This window comes from Pseudorca crassidens, chromosome 17 (genome assembly GCF_039906515.1).
Source record: "Pseudorca crassidens isolate mPseCra1 chromosome 17, mPseCra1.hap1, whole genome shotgun sequence".
In the NCBI taxonomy this organism is placed as follows: Eukaryota; Metazoa; Chordata; class Mammalia; order Artiodactyla; family Delphinidae; genus Pseudorca; species Pseudorca crassidens.
The window spans coordinates 4,079,879-4,097,573 of NC_090312.1; the positions used below are offsets into that span (position 1 = coordinate 4,079,879).

The window sequence follows — 17,695 nt, forward strand, 5'->3', positions numbered from 1 at the left end:
ACAGTAAGCACACACATGTCAACTGGTGAGAGGTGCTGTGCGGGAAGGTCAAGGAAGGAAGAGGATGGGGCCTGCTTGCCCCATCGGCACAGGCCTTTCTGCAGAGGCACCATGGCAGTCTGAGATGCATGTGCACACACACACAGTCTGTGTCAGATGGTTTCCTGTATTGAGGTAGGACATGACTTAGAACATCACCACAGCTGCCATAACTATTATATAAGCCAGTTTTCTTCCCAGTGGGGTGTGAGTTGGTCCAAGCCAAGGATGATACCCTACTAATCTTTGCCTTTTCAGCACTTGGTACCAGGGCAGGCACATCACAGGCTCCCGGTAAGTGTTGAATACTGAACAAGAAAGAAAAGGAAATGGCTTCTAAAGGGTTGCTCTGTGCTCTCATTCCTTTCCTATTAATCATATGCTACGTTTGATCACAGCAGGACCTTATCACGTTGGTTGGTACACAGTAGCATGCATCCGGATCACCTGGGGGCTTGTTGAAACAGCGCGCTGGGCCCCACCCTCGATTTCTAATTCGGCAGGTCTGGGCCGGGGCTGGGAGTGCGTTTCTAACAGGTTTGCAGCTGCTGCAGCTGGCTGTGGGCACCATGCTTTGAGGACCGCTGCCTTAGGGTAGGAGATGTTTTCGATTTGTTTAACGTCTTTTACTGTCTGTAGGACGGCACTGTAAGCAGTTCTGGACCTTCCTGCTGTGCCTCATGCCCTGTGATGTAACTCTTAGGTTAGCACATGGGAAGCTCTCTAAGTAGCTCAGTTTGAGGTACCTCAGTGACTGATTTATAGCACCTGGATTCCTGGGACGGCATTTTCATAAACATTTGTGGTAAAATCTTAACATAAACATACAGTTAAAATTAAATCGAGGCATTCAAACGCATATTTTGGGGAAAGTCAAGAGACACCTGTCTAGGACCCCATAAACCCCGCCAGCCCCGCTGCAGCCCAGGACCCTTCCACGGGATGAGCCTCATGGTGCCACCGTGTGGGGGTCACAGAAGCCCTCAAACCTTTGAGCACCCTGGCCCGTCATGAGAGTGCCTGTTGGTTCACCAGCAGGACTCACGGATTCCCAGGCAGACAGCAGAGGAAAATGGGCACTTTCATTGCATTCTTGCCAAACAGGAAAATTGAGTTAGATCAGCTTTTCAGAACGACTGACAGAAAGCCAATATGTTTGCTTTGGGTAAGGAAATGGAAGTTTCACACCACAGACATACGGGGTCCAAGAGCCATTTTACAAAATGTCCTGCCATACAGATTTAGGTGATCTCATCAGTCCCTAAAAAGCCCCAAACTCTTTAAATAGGGGCCACATTAAACAAAAGAATCCTGCCCCCTCTCCCAACCCGGAAACATCTACACTATTGAAACAAGCAAAATGGGGGAAACAATTATTTGTCATCAAACAGCCATGGATAAACCTCAGCGTTGTCTCAGTGGGTGGGTTACTTCACTTCATCTGTGAACGAGAGGTCATCCTTAGTCCTCAGGGGAGTTCTGAGGGTGAAGCAGGTCACAGAACCCAAGTGTGGAGACCCCCCAGCTCCCTCTGCCCTCTGGTTGGCACATCCCTCTGTCATCTCTACATTGCTTGTATGGCGTTGTCGGCAGTAGGCTTGTCTGTCACCCCATGTGACCCCAAGCTCCACGAAGGCAGAAAACGCTCACATTTCCTTATCCACGCTCTACAGGATATCTAGCGCATGCTGGGTGCCCAATCGATGACCGTTAGACTGGGAGAAACACAGAAAGCTGTGGAGGAGGCAGGCAGAAGGAGGAGCCTTCTTCTTCTTTATTTTTTAACATCTCTATTGGAGTATAATTGCTTTACAGTGGTGTGTTAGTTTCTGCTGTATAACAAAGTGAATCAGCTCTACATATACAGACATCCTCATATCCCCTCCGTCTTGCGTCTCCCTCCCGTCGTCCCTACCCCACCCCTCTAGGTGGTCACAAAGCACCGAGCTGATCTCCCTGCGCTATGCGGCTGCTTCCCACTAGCTATCTGTTTTACATTTGGTCATATATGTAAGTCCATGCCACTCTCTCACTTCGTCCCAGCTTCCCCTTCCCCCTCCCCCTCCCCGTGTCCTCAAGTCCATTCTCTACGTCTGCATCTTTATTCCTGTCCTGCCCCTAGGTTCTTCAGAACCTTTTTTTTTTTAAGATTCCATATATATGTGTTAGCATACGGTATTTGTTTTTCTCTTTCTGACTTACTTCACTCTGTATGACAGTCTCTAGGTCCATCCACCTCACTACAAATAACTCAATTTCGTTTCTTTTTATGGCTGAGTAATATTCCATTGTATATATGTGCCACATCTTCTTTATCCATTCATCTGTCGATGGACACTTAGGTTGTTTCCATATCCTGGCTATTGTAAACAGAGCTGCAATGAACATTGTGGTACATGTCTCTTTTTGAATTATGGTTTTCTCAGGGTATGTGCCCAGTAGTAGGATTGCTAGGTCATATGGTAGTTCTATTTTTAGTTTTTAAGGAACCTCCATATTGTTCTCCATAGTGGCTGTATCCATTTACATTCCCACCAACAGCCTAAGAGGGTTCCCTTTTCTCCACATCCTCTCCAACATTTATTGTTTGTAGATTTTTTTTTTTTTTTTTTTTGCAGTACGCGGGCCTCTCACTGTTGCGGCCTCTCCCGTTGCAGAGCACAGGCTCCGGACGCGCAGGCTCAGCAGCCATGGCTCATGGGCCCAGCCGCTCCACGGCATGTGGGATCTTCCCAGACCGGGGCACGAACCCGTGTCCTCTGCATCGGCAGGCGGACTCTCAACCACTGTGCCACCAGGGAAGCCCATTTGTAGATTTTTAGATGATGGCCATTCTGACCGGTGTGAGGTAATACCTCACTGTAGTTTTGATTCCCATTTCTCTAATGATTAGTGACGTTGAGCATCCTTTCATGTGTTTGTTGGCAGTCTGTATATCTTCTTTGGAGAAATGTCTATTTAGGTCTTCCGCCCATTTTTGGATTGGGTTGTTTATTTTTTTTGATATTGAGCTGCATGAGCTGCTTGTATATTTTGGAGATTAATCCTTTTTCAGTTTCTTTGTTTGCAAATATTTTTTCCCATTCTGAGGGTTGTCTTTTCGTCTTGTTCATGGTTTCCTTTGCTGTGCAAAAGCTTTTAAGTTTCATTAGGTCCCATTTGTTTGTTTTTATTTCCATTTCTCTAGGAGGTGGGTCAAAAGGATCTTGCTGTGATTTATGTCATAGAGTGTAGTGTTCTGCCTATGTTTTCCTCTAAGAGTTTTATAGTGTCTGGCCTTCCATTTAGGTCTTTAATCCATTTTGAGTTTATTTTTGTGTTGCCTATGGTGTTAGGGAGTGTTCTAATTTCATTCTTTTACATGTAGCTGTCCCGTTTTTCCGGCACCACTTATTGAAGAGGCTATCTTTTCTCCATTATGTGTTCTTGCCTCGTTTATCAAATATAAGGGGACCATATGTGCATGGGTTTATCTCTGGGCTTTCTATCCTGTTCCATTGATCTACCTTTCTGTTTTTGTGCCAGTACCATAGTGTCTTGATTACTGTAGCTTTGTAGTATAGTCTGAAGTCAGGGAGTGTGATTCCTCCAGCTCCCTTTTTCTTTCTCAAGATTGCTTTGGCTATTCGGGGTATTTGTGTTTCCATATAGATTGTGAAATTTTTTGTTCTAGTTCTGTGAAAAATGCTACTGGTAGTTTGGTAGGGATTGCAGTGAACCTGTACATTGCTTTGGTAGTATAGTCATTTTCACAATGTTGATTCTTCCCATCCAAGAACATGGTATATCTCTCCATCTATTTCTATCATCTTTAATTTCTTTCAACAGTGTCTTATAATTTTCTGCATACAGGTCTTTTGTCTCCTTAGGTAGGTTTATTCCTAGATATTTTATTCTTTTTGTTGCAGTGGTAAATGAGAGTGTTTTCTTAATTTCACTTTCAGATTTTTCATCATTAGTGTATAGGAATGCAAGAGATTTCTGTGCGTTAACTTTGTATCCTGCTACTGTACCAGGTTCATTGATTAGCTCTAGTAGTTTTCTGGTAGCATCTTTAGAATTCTGTATGTATAGTATCATGTCATCTGCAAACAGTGACAGCTTTACTTCTTCTTTTCCGATTTGGAGTCCTTTTATTTCTTTTTCTTCTCTGATTGCTGTGGCTAAAACTTCCAGAACTATGTTGAATGTTAGTGGTGAGAGTAGGCAACCTTGTCTTGTTCCTGATCTTAGTGGAAATGGTTTCAGTTTTTCACCATTGAGAACGATGTTGGCTGTGGGTTTGTCATATATGGCCTTTATTATGTTGAGGAAAGTTCCCTCTATGCCTGCTTTCTGGAGGGTTTCTATCATAAATGGGTGTTGAATATTGTTGAAAGCTTTTTCTGCATCTATTGAAATGTTCATGTGGTTTTTCTCCTTCAATTTGTTAATATGGTGTATCACATTGACTGATTTGAGTATATTGAAGGATCTTTGCATTCCTGGGTTAAACCCCACTTGATCATGGTGTATGATCCTTTTAATGTGCTGTTGGATTCTGTTAGCTAGTATTGTGTTGAGGAGTTTTGCATCTATGTTCATCAGTGATATTGGCCTGTAGTTTTCTTTTTTTGTGACATCTTTGTCTGGTTTTGGTATCAGGGTGATGGGTGGCCTCGTAGAGTGAGTTTGGGAGTGTTCCTCCCTCTGTTATATTTGGAAGGGCTTGAGAAGGATAGGTGTTAGGTCTTCTCTAAATGTTAGATAGAATTCGCCTGTGAAGCCATCTGGTCCTGGGCTTTTTTGTTGGAAGATTTTTAGTCACAGTCTCAATTTCAGTGCTTGTGATTGGTCTGTTTATATTTTCTGTTTCTTCCTGGTTCAGTCTCAGAAGGTTGTGCTTTTCTAAGAATTTGACCATTTCTTCCAAGTTGTCCATTTTATTGGCATGTAGTTGCTTGTAGTAATCTCTCATGATCCTTTGTATTTCTGCAGTGTTGGTTGTTACTTCTCCTTTTTCATTTCTAATTCTATTGATTTGCGTCTTCTTCCTTTTTGTCTTGATGAGTCTGGCTAATGGTTTATCAATTTTGTTTATCTTGTCTAAGAACCAGCTTTTAGTTTTATTGATCTTTGCTATTGGTTCCTTCATTTCTTTTTCACTGATTTCCTATCTGATCTTTAAGATTTCTTTCCTTCTGCTAACTTTGGGTTTTTTTATTCATCTTTCTCTAATTGCTTTAGGTATAAGGTTAGGTTGTTTGAGGTGTTTCTTGTTTCTTGAGGTAGGATTGCATTGCTATAAACTTCCCTCTTAGAACTGCTGTTGCTGCATCCCATAGGTTTTGGGTTGTCGTGTTTTCATTGTCATTTGTTTCTAGGTATTTTTTGATTTTCTCTTTGATTTCTTCACTGATGTCTTGATTATTTGGTAGTGTATTGTTTAACCTCCATTTGTTTGTATTTTTTACAGATTTTTTCCTGTAATTGATAACTAGTCTCACAGCCTTGTTGTCAGAAAAGATTCTTGATATGATTTCAATTTTCTTGAATTTACCAAGGCTTGATATGTGACCCAAGATATGAGCTATCCTGGAGAATGTTCCATGAGCACTTGAGAAGAAAGTGTATTCTGTTGTTTTTGGATGGAATGTCCTATAAATAGCAGTTAAGTCCATCTTGTTTAATGTGTCACTTAAAGCTTGTGTTTCCTTATTTATTTTCATTTTTGATGATATGTCCATTGGTGAAAGTGGTGTGTTCGAGTCCCCCACTATGATTGTGTTACTGTTGATTTCCCCTTTTATGGCTGTTAGCATTTGCCTTATGTATTGAGGTGCTCCTATGTTGGGTGCGTAAATATCTACAACTGTTATCTCTTCTTCTTGGATTGATCCCTTGATCATTATGTAGTGTCCTTCCTTGTCTCTTGTAACATTCTTTATTTTAAAGTCTATTTTATCTGATATGAGTATTGCTACTCCAGCTTTCTTCTGATCTCCATTTGCATGGATTATCTTTTTCCATCCCCTCACTTTCAGTCTGTATGTGTCCCTAGGTCTGAAGTGGGTCTCTTGTAGACAGCAGATATACGGGTCTTGATTTTGTATCCATTCAGCCAGTCTATGTCTTTTGGTTGGAACATTTAGTCTATTTACATTTAAGGTAATTATTGGTATGTATGTTCCCATTGCCATTTTCTTATCTGTTTTGCTTTTGTTATTGCAGGTCTTTTTCCTTCTCTTGTGTTTCCTGCCTAGAGAAGTTCCTTTAAGCATTTTTGTAAAGCTGGTTTGGTGGTGGTGAATTCTCTTAGCTTTAGCTTGTCTGTAAAGGTTTTAATTTCTCCGTGGAACCTGAATGAGATCCTTGCTGGGTAGAGTCATCTTGGTTGTAGGTTTTTCCCTTTCATCACTTTAAATATGTCCTGCCACTCCCTTCTGGCTTGCAGAGTTTCTGCTGAAAAAGCAGCTGTTAACCTTATGGGTATTCCCTTGTATGTTATTTGTTGCTTTTCCATTGCTGCTTTTAATATTTTTTCTTTGTATTTAATTTTTGATAGTTTGATTCATGTGCGTCTTGGCATGTTTCTCCTTGGATTTATCCTGTATGGGACTCTCTGTGCTTCCTGGACTTGACTCACTATTTCCTTTCTTATATTAGGGAAGTTGTCAACTGTAATCTCTTCAAATATTTTCTCAGTCCCTTTATTTTTCTCTTCTTTTTCTGGGACCCATATAGTTTGAATGTTGGTGCATTTAATGTTGTCCCTGAGGTCTCCGAGACTGTCATCAATTCTTTACATTCTTTTCTCTTTATTCCACTCTGTGGTAATTATTTCCACTATTTTATCTTCCAGGTCACTTATCTGTTCTTCTGCCTCAGTTATTCTGCTATTGACTCCTTCTAGAGAATTTTAAATTTCATTTATTGTGTTGTTCATCATTGTTTGTTTGCTCTTTGGTTTTTCTAGGTCCTTGTTAAACGTATCTTGTATTTTCTCCATTCTATTTCCAAGATTTTGGATCATCTTTACTGTCATTACTCTGAATTCCTTTTCAGGTAGGCTGCCTATTTCCTCTTCATTTGTTAGGTCTGGTGGGTTTTTAGTTTGCTCTTTCATCTGCTGTGTGTTTATCTATCTTCTCATGTTGCTTAACTTACTGTGTTTGGGGTCTCCTTTTTGCAGGCTGCAGGTTCGTAGTTCCCATTGTTTTTGCTGTCTGCCCCCAGTGGGTAAGGTTGGTTCAGTGGGTTGTGTAGGCTTCCTGGTGGAGGGAACTGGTGTCTGTTTTGGTGGATGAGGCTAGATCTTGTCTTTCTGGTGGGCAGGACCATGTCCAGTGGTGTGTTTTGGGGTGTCTGTGACCTTATCATGATTTTAGGCAACCTTTCAGAAATGGGTAGGAGTGTGTTCTTGTCTTGCTAGTTGTTTGGCCTGGCGTGTCCAGCACTGTAGCTTGCTGGTCGTTGAGTGGAGCTGGGTCTTATCGTTGAGATGGAGACCTCTGGGAGAGCTTTTACCATTTGAGCTTTCGTGGAGCTGGGAGGTCTCTGGTGGACCAGTGTACTGAACTCGGCTCTCCCGCCTCAGAGGCTCAGGCCTGATACACGGCCGGAGCACCAAGACCCTGTCAGCCACTCGGCTCAGAAGAAAAGGGAGGAAGATATATGAATGAATGAATGAATGTATGTTATTAAAGTAAAAAAATATATTAAAAATAAAAAGATAAAGTGATAGAAAAGAAAAGAAAGAAGAGAGCAACCAAATCAAAGAACAAATCCCCCAATGATAACAAGTGCTAAAAACTATGCTAAAAAATAAAAAAAGAAAACAAAACAAAAAGAACAGACAGGCAGAACCCTAGGAGAAGTAGTAAAAGTAATGCTATACAAACAAAATCACACAAAGAAGCATACACATACACACTCACAAAAAGAAAATGGAAAAAAATATATATATAAAAGGAAGAGAGCAACCAAATCAATAAAGAAATGTACCAATGATAATAAGCTCTAAATACTAAAGGAAGATAGACATAAAACCAGAAAAAAATAAGATGCAGAAAGCAAACCCCAAGTCTACAGTTGCTCCCGAAGTCCACCACCTCAATTTTGGGATGATCCGTCGTCTCTTCAGGTATTCCACAGATGCAGGTACATCAGGTTGATTGTGGAGATTTAATCCGCTGCTCCTGAGGCCGCTGGGAGAGATTTCCCTTTCTCTTCTTTGTTCGTACAGCTCCCGGGGTTCAGCTTTGGGTTTGGCCCCTCCTCTGCGTGTAGGTCACCTGAGGTTTTCTGTTCCCGTGCAGACAGGAAGGGGTTAAAGGAGCCGCTGATTAGGGGGCTCTGGCTCACTGAGGCCGGGGGGAGGGAGGGGTACGGAGTGCGGGGCGAGCCTGTGGCGGCAGAGGCCGGCGTCACGTTGCACCAGCCTAAGGCGCGCCGTGCGTTCCGGGGAAGTTGTCCCTGGATCATGGGACCCTGGCAGTGGCGGGCTGCACAGGCTCCCCGGAAGAGAGGTGTGGAGAGTGACCTGTGCTCGCACACAGGCTTCTTGGTGGCTGCAGCAGCAGCCTTAGCGTTTCATGCCCATCTCTGGTGTTCACGCTGATAGGTGTGGCTCGCGCCCGTCTCTGGAGATCGTTTAGGCGGTGCTCTGAGTCCCCTCTCCTCGCGCACCCTGAAATAACGGTCTCTTGCCTCTTAGGCAGGTCCAGACTTTTTCCCGGACTCCCTCTTGGCTAGCTGTGGCTCACTAGCCCCCTTCAGGCTGTGTTCGTGCAGCCAACCCCAGTCCTCTCCCTCGAGCATTCTTCTTGAGTGGGAAAAAGGCATTTGAAGCTGAGGGACCAGCCTAGGCAACAGCAAGGAGGAATTAGCTTCTTTTACATGTGTGGAGCAATTCTGCTGAAGTATGGTAATAAAAGATGAGCTAGGAGAAGTTCAGATGAGACGGCGCGGTGAGGAGTCCTGAGGCCTCTTGAAACATCCAGCCTGTCTAATGTCGGCAGTGGGAACCACTTTGAGACCATAAGGGAGCCAGCAGTGTCACTGTGACCGGCCTCAACCTGAAATTGCTGGCTTTGTAAACCAAGACTTGCACGTTCTAGGTTTTGTTCCTTGCTCTGCCAAGGAAGTCAGTGTGTGGAGAATTATCTGATGTCCATCTCAGAATAGGCATAAGGTGTATATATATATAAACGTAAATAACAGCCCCTGAAGGAAGTTGTGAGAAAAGGAAGCAATGAACAGAGTACAAGCCTAGATACTTAAAAATAGTTACGAGATGCCGTAGAAAAGGCCTTGCCTGACATTAAAAGCGGCTCCATAACTGAGAGGACTGTTACTTCACCGTTCTGACCCTTCTTATTCCCGTTTTGTTGAGAGTTTTAAAAAAATCAGGACTTTCTCAAATGCCTCTTTGTATGTGCTTTGAGTTGAACATATGGTTTTTCTTTTATAGTTTGTTAATATAGTGACTTATACCGATAGGATTTAGAATGTTAAAGCAACCTTGTGTTCTTGGGATAAGCTCCACCAGGTCTTACTGTAGCATCCTTTTTAGCCTGGAAACATTTGAAGTACTTAAGAATAAATCTGACAGATGATGTGAAGGACCTGCGCCCTGAAATAGTCAATAAGGGAGATGATGAAGGTCTGACATCAGAGGAAGTGGGGGCGTGCAGGAAGGTGCCTGTGTTTCAGAGGCTCCTCCAGGGATGTCAGTGCTACTCTGTGATAAGAATCAGTGTTGAGAGCGTGAGGTGAAATCACAAGACTGGCTGCGAGGTTTGGGTAGAGGGTGACTTCCCACCTGAGATGGAGCATGTAGGAGGAAAGGGAGCATGTTGTCCAGACCTACCAGAACTGCTGGGCAGGATGGCCATCAGCCAGGATTGGTCAGGACTCCTGGGCTGGGCCTCCTTTTACTCATCTGTATTCTCCCAAAGCTGTTGGAGTTGTTCTCTCTGATTTTTAAGATAGGACGTAGAGTGCATTCATGGTTTAAAATCTGTTCTCCAAGTAGGCCGTGAAGTGGCAGTCTTAGAATTTATTTACGTTGCAGTTCTTAATCTTAGACTTCCTCTGATCATGGCGTTTGAACAATATTCTGTATTAATGATATTTACATAGCACTGTCTTTCTAAGTGACGCTTTTAGTGACGAATGTTTCCCCTCTTGCTTGCTCGCACGGTCTGGGTTTGTTTTCTTGCAGGGCTAAAAATAAACGAGCGTATTTGCTGGAGCCTTCAGGCTGTGACTTCGTGTGTTGTGTGATACGGCTTTCGCTTTTCAAGTGACTTACTCATGGTTATGATGAGCGTTGTGTCTTCTGAGTACCAGTGATGTCTGATTTAACCCCTGGTGACACTAAGGATTTCTAGGCCGGATAGTTTCGACATTAGAGTCGTAGGTGACAGACCCCAGGATTGCTCCTCAGTGGGATCTCACTTCTGCCTCTGGTTTGGGTTTCCTGCATACTGACGTCTCTCTTTTCCTTTCTTTCTTTTTTGGTTAAGCTGACATCTCCATAGATGATTTTTGATTTCTTTAAGCAAGCTCTTCCTGTTCATTAGTTTTGTTCAGTTTCTTCTCCCTGAACTTAACCTTCTAGCCTCTGGCTTAAATTCTCAGCATGTTGATGAAATAGCTTTCTTTGGGATTCTCTGAATTTTTTTTCTGTTAATGGAATCTAATTTCTTTTCACTGCCCTCATTCCTCTTCTGTCTTTTCAGCAGACTTGACACTACTGGACACTGTAATTTCCTTTGTGTACCTCCTGTCATTTCTACTTTGTGTGTGATAGAGGTCTTCTGATTTTCCTTTTTGTTCTTAGTCTTTGAAGCTTAATACCCTGGCCTTGTAAGTGATGCTTCCATTACCCCCAGTACCCAGTGGCCAGGAAGTCCTACGGAGTCTTCTTGATCAATGTCTCTTAGGCCTGTGTGGTCTTTTCATGACCACAAGCACCCACCACCTTAGCTGAGCCCTTCTTGCCTCCAGCCGAATCCTTTGGTCTTTTCCAAATGGGCTTGTCTGTTTCTTTGACTCTACCTTGCTCTCACCTGGTGGCTCAGCCTTCCCCCAAGCACTGATTGAGAGCCTAACATTCTTCAAACGAAGTCCAAAGTCATTGGCACGATTTGTGAGGGGCCCTCACAGAGGTGTGAGCGTTTAGCACTGTTGCTGTTCTGCAACACAGTGCTGACCAGCGCTGGGAGGTCATTGGAACACGGGGACGTTTCAGACTGACAGATATATGTTATCATTAGAGAAGCAGTACCAGCGAAAACTGATTCAATAATACAGTTTACACAAGCAAAAATGAAAGTGAAATTTCACTTTCCCACTGCCCAGAGGTTACCACCAGGAAACCAGAGTGAATGTTCATTCTGGGTCCCCTAGATCGAAATAGTACTGTAAATATTGTTTTATAACTTGCTTTGTTCAGTTAGTGCTCTTCAATGTTACATTTCAGTAAATTTTTATTGCCTTGAATATGCAGATGATACTAAAATTTCTCCCATTTGACCCCCAAATTCTATTATGACAACTAGTCCGCCTAGAGGGGTGGGATAGGGAGAGTGGGAGACACAAGAGGGAGGGGATATGTGGATATATGTATACGTATAGCTGATTCACTTTGTTATACAGCAGAAACTAACACCATTGTAAAGCAATTATACTCCAATAAAGATGTTAAAAAAAACAAAACAAAAACCAAAACAACCCCCCCCCAAAAAAAAAACAACAACAAAAAAACCATTTAGTCGGAATCAGTATATGCTCTAGGACCCCTCATCGCATCTGGGCAGTGTGCCACTTAAGTTTGTTTTAATCTAGCACCATCCTTTGTCTTTTTGTGTTTTTGTTTTTTGACTCTAACTTGAGGAGGCCAGGCCAGTTGTCCTGTAGAGTGTCTTATCTTCTGGATCTCCCTAGTCTCTGCCTCACAGTGTTATTTGCTTCTTCACCCACTGGTCTCACTTAAACTGCAGACTGTATGTAAAGACTTGATGGGCTCAGATGAAAGGCCTTGGCTGGGGCGCTTCAGAGATGAAGGTGGCGCTCTCGCTTCATCACATTAAAGATGCCTGATGTCTAGCTGTCCCGCCATCAGGGAGGTTTAGGTTGACTGTTGGATAGGGTGGCGATGGTCTGAGCCCACTGTGCTTTTCCCCTTGCAACTAGAGACGATTCCACGTGTCAGTACTTTAGCAGTATTACAGAGGCATCAATAATGCATCTAATGTTTTTTAAATCAGTTGATAATCCGGATTGCCTGATTCAAGTGTCATTAAAATTTTATGAAATGATTTTCTACGTCTATTATGTCTTCTGCCTTTATAAAGTGGCCTTCTCCCGTAAAGTGGCACTTACAGCTCAACTGCTGGGGCTGTTTGATTACCCAGAATTACACCACCTGCTAGAAAAACAGAAACAATGCTCTTTTTCCTTTTAATTTCTAACTTTGCATTAAGGAACTGTTTAAAAACTTCAAATGGTGAGAAATTAGGGCTGTTTTCCCTCTTCTTTTTTGAGTCCCATTATAGTCTCGGGTTTTTATTGATTCGGTGTGTTTTGATCCCTTAAAATCGTTATTCTGGTTGCTCCACTTGTCACAGCTTTGGCCAGTGATAGCTTTCTTGCGCCCTTTTGACATGACTCATAATCATTGAAAGATTGATTGCTTTTTGTTACAGGGAGTTGTCCCAGAGCCGGGGCATTGGACCTGTTTTATTCTTGGGGAAAATGGGACTGAGGGAGTTGAATGACCCCCTGGAGCGGTTCTGTCGGGCGGTGACAGAGGGGACACTCACATCCCAGACTCTGTGCCCAGTGGGCTCTCCACTCAGCCCGTCTGTGTTTAGCCTTGATTGGACTAGTCAGTTGTCACTGCTTCCAGTCTGAATTCGCTCTTTCAATTGGACCAGTTACCTGCTCCCACCTTATTCCACGTCGTTCCCTAAACACGCAAGCAACTGGAGTATCATTTCTTCTCCTTGGCAAGCATGTCTGACACCAAAATCTATGTCTACCTTCCCAGGTGCTGCACTGGCTGCCACAGGGGAAGACAAAGATGATGAGGTGTGTTTCTGGCCCTTTGAGAGCTGACAGTCTTGTAGGGGAGGCAGACAGACACACAGGTCACCAGAATGCAGACCAGAGAAGGGAGGCGGAGGAGAGCTGTGGTATTGGCTGATGGTGGCGTCAGCTTTGAGATTCCAGACCAGAACCCTGAGGTCAAGGGGGGCGTACATTTCAGATATTAATTAAATTAAATTAATTAAATTTGATAGAGTGGAAAGAGTAGGGTTTTGGGGGTCGAAAGCTGGTATGGGTACAGGTCTTGTTCCTTATGCTTTGTGATCTTAGACATACTACTTTACCTCTCTGTTTCTTTAAACTTCAGTAGGGGAATCATAATATCTTCCCTTCTTTTTTCCTCCTGGTATAGTTTTGAGAATGAAGTGATATGAGAGAACTTTTAGTTTAAGGTCCCACCAAATGTAATTAGTTGTTATTCTATTTGTTATTAATACAAACCTCATTGGGCTACAGAGAAGCAGTGGTTAGGAGCATGGCCTTTGGCTCCATAACTTATTAGCTGTGCCACCTAGGGCAAGTTACTTAATCTCTCTGTGCCTCTGTCTTCTCATCTATAAAAGGGGGACAGCAGTAGCACCAGTCTGGTAGGATGACTGTGAGTTAAATGGAGAGCAGCGCTGAGCCTGGCACTTAGAAGTAGGACGTGCTCAGCCTACTCTTATTACTCTGAAACTCAGCGGCAACTCTGTCTCATATTCAGCCCTATCCCTTTGCTCACCTCACCTCTCTCGGTAATTCCATTTCATTTAAAAACTCTCCCAGAAGACAGCATCCGTGCTCACTCTGCTGGGCAACTCTCGGCGCCCAGAGCACTAGACGGGTGTGTGTGTTTGTGTGTGTGTGAAGAAATGCTGCTCCCACACTAGCAGAGTCTCTCTCAGCTGTGTGGCTCAGGACACCAGTTTGCATGTCACTAGAAGTTAGCTTAAAAGTGAGAATACAAGTGAAATTTAGAATTTCTTATGGCAACAATAGAGAACGGAAGAACCGAGACACGTCAGTGTTTTGGCGTGCTCTGGCAGCCGGTACAAACCAGCTCTCTGATGTTTCCAAACACCTAGGAGCTCAGTGGAGAAAAGGTACCCTCTTTGAAACTTGTTCAAATTGTCGTTTCCCCTGGGGAACTATTAGCTGCTAAGGCTGTGGGAATTTGTTAGGCAGCAGTGGAAATTTAATCCAGCAAAGATGGTGCTACGTGCGTCACACAGAATGCGCTCTTGACATCTTGCCAACAACCTGTAATCTGTCAGTATCTCTATTTGAAATGGGGAAACTGAGGCTTAGAGCACACGCTTCCCAACAGTTGATACAGCTGATAAATCGTGTCAGTGCAGGCTGGTCCACACCAGGCTTGTCTGAGTCCACAGTCTTTACCTCCAGTGTTTTGTCCTCAGTGCCCTCCCCGCTCCACCAGTGGTGTCGTGTTGGGTTAGGTGTGTGGACTCCCACTGGACCCAGAGCTCTGCTGTGGGCCTGCGTGCTGGTGTCCCTGGGGGATGTGTGCCCTCACCACGCGAGGCCATCGTCCCCTGAGCCTCACCCCATCCATGGCTGCTGCCTTTTTTCTCTTCTTCCCCTTGGATAAGCTCTTGAGTGGGAGTCAAATGCAATGAGGAAAAATGTCACCAGCATCCAAATGACTCAAAGCATGACTGTATTTTCACAGTAAATATCAAGACCCGTCATCTGACAGAATGTATAAATGACGAGATACAATGTTTGAAATTAGAACTGTTCTGGGGAATCAGAGATCCTCTGTAACAGTATCCACAGTGGGCATTGAACAAGTGAATGGAAACTAAGTCTGATATGTTTTCTGGAAGAGGTGTAAAATAAGATTTGTCAGATATCAAGTGAGTGTTCATGGGGAAAAAAGAAAATCCACGGGAGGCATCCTTACAGGAATCCAGGAGCAGTTTTGCTTTACGTCAAGCCCGATTGTTGGTCAGCAGTGTTTACCTAGAGAATGGGAGACGGGAGCCTAATGAAACTTAGTCCTCAGTTCTCCTGCAGTTTGTGACCATTTCTCAATCTTTCCTTGTTTTGCATGACCTTGACAGTTTTTTTTTGGCTGTACGCGGGCCTCTCACTGCCGTGGCCTCTCCCGTTGCGGAGCACAGGCTCCTGACACGCAGGCTCAGCGGCCATGGCTCACGGGCCCAGCCGCTCCGTGGCATGTGGAATCTTCCCGGACCGGGGCATGAACCCGTGTCCCCTGCATCGGCAGGCAGACTCTTAACCACTGTGCCGCCAGGGAAGCCCGACCTTGACAGTTTTGAGGAGTGCTGGTCAGATATTTTGTAGACTGTTCCTTAATTTGGGTTCCTTTGATCTTTTTCTTATAATGAAACAGAGTTGACTGGCCCGTCTCGTTGCATGTGTCACTGATGATGTTGACCTCGGTCGCCTGGCTGCTGTAGCGTTTGCCAGGATAGTCTCCATACTCAGTTCTCTGGAAGCAAGTCACCGAGTGCAGCCGATGATCTAGGGGTGGAGTGGGGGGAAGGCAGGGTGGGAATTAAGCTCCACCTTCTGTTGGGGGAGTCGCTCTAGAAATGATCTGGAATCCTCTGTAAGGAGGATCTCCCCTGGCATGGCCTTGCTTCTAGGCCCCTTCAGCCAACAGAGCAAGGAAATGTGTGTGTGGAGCCACCCACATATCTGCATATGTCCGTAATTACTTATGTATTTATCCAGCTGTTTAAGGTAACATCTATTTAAGTTAAACGAGTTCTTACCAATGTCTGACTTAACCCAGCCCCACTGAGTTTGTTCTAGCTTTCTTCTTGTTTATCTGCAGCTTCCCTCCCCAGCAGTGAAACATCTGGCCACACTACCATTTACTGATTTGTTTGGCGCCAGTATAGGTGTAAAGCAGTTAAAGCAGTTTCAGAATTGTTAACTCATACTCGTGAGAAACAGTACTCCCAGCTAGAGTTCCTGTGCGGTTCCTTCTGTCTGTAGCCCTACAGTTTCCAGTCAGAACAGTGTCTTCCAAAGTTACTGTCTCATCTTTTGAATACTTTTTCTTTGGACATTTAGGTTGTTTCCATGTCCTGGCTGTTGTCAATGGTGCTGCAGTGAACACTGGGATACATGTGTCCTTTTGAAGTATGGTTTTCTCAGGGTATATGCCCAGTAGTGAGATTGCTAGGTCGTATGGTAGTTCTATTTTTAGTTTTTTAAGGACCCTCCATACTGTTCTCCATAGTGGCTGTATCAATTTGAAAGACTTTTAAATAGTCCTGTTTGAAATGAACAGGATGTTATTGGAAGAAATGAAAGCACAAGTATGAAACGAAAGCAGGCAGATTTGCAAAAGAACCAAATACATATTATGAAAATTTTAAAATTAAAAGAACATAACTATTGAAGTAAAAAAAACAAAAAACCAAAGCACAGAGGGGACTAGATGCAACTGAAGGCTGAAGAGAGAATAAGTAAATTGGAAGATAGATCTTAAGGAACCTCCCAGAATGTGTCCCCATAAGAAAAATGGAAAATGTGAAAGAGGAGTTAAGAGTCTCCAATATACATCCAGTAGGAGTTCCAGGAATAGAGAACAGGGAAAAATCCTGGAGAGAAAAATATGCAGAGATTATGAGTGACAATTAGCTTAAGAAGCACTGAGCCCTTGATCGAACAAGTACGTCAAGTTTTTAGTTTTCAGGCTTAATGAGAATGATAAATCCTCAGATCCAAGAAGCTTAACAAACACAGGATAAACACAAAGAAAATCATATCGTAATCAAATTGCTGTAACCTGGTTGTGCTGAGAGGAATCTTTAAGGCAGTTGGAGAAAAAACATACATTCCATGGAAACAAAAGTATGATTGTAGACATTTTGTAGTGTACTTAATGTAGACATTAAGTAATGATCGTCAGAAAAGAATGCAGCCAGAGACAGTGGAATTTTATCTTTCACTTGGCAAAAGAAAATAACTGTTAACTTAGGATTTTATATCCAGCAAAAATATCCTCAAAGAAAGAAGATGAAATAAAGATGCAGAGACAAATGTTGAGAGAGCTTATCTCTATTTAAGACTTGCTCTGCAAGAGTGCTTAAAGGAAGTTCTTAAGGTGGAAGAAATCAATGATTCAGATCTTGAAATGTGTTGGAAAGAGTAGAAATATTGGTAAATGTAACAGTAAATATAAAATGCTTATTCCTAGGAATTTAAAAATTTCCTTAAAAGAATATTAACCATGTTTTAAACAAAAACATCTGTTTTATTGTTTCAAAACATATATAAAATATGACAGAAATAGAGTGGAAGGGAGAAATGGGAATGTATGGTGGTAAATTCTTACACTGTGTATACAAATACATAATATTATTTGAAGATGGATTATGGTAAGTTCAGGATGCACATTGTAACCATAGAAAAACCACACAGCAAAACTAAACAGTACAAAGGGTTATAGCTAAGTCAATAATGAAGACAAAATAGAACCCTAAGAAAAATATTCAATCCTAAAATATAGCAGGAAAAGAGAAGAAAAGGAACAAAAAAGAGATGAGACAAATAGCAAGATGGTAGAACTAAACCCAATCAC

At 43.0% G+C, this 17,695-nt stretch overlaps 1 protein-coding gene across 7 annotated transcripts in view; it reads left to right on the plus strand.

Annotated features, from left to right (window-relative positions):
- TRAPPC9 (trafficking protein particle complex subunit 9) overlaps positions 1-17,695 on the plus strand; it is a 509,996-nt gene that overhangs the window by 190,499 nt on the left and 301,802 nt on the right. The gene's annotated exons all lie outside the window — the stretch shown is intronic.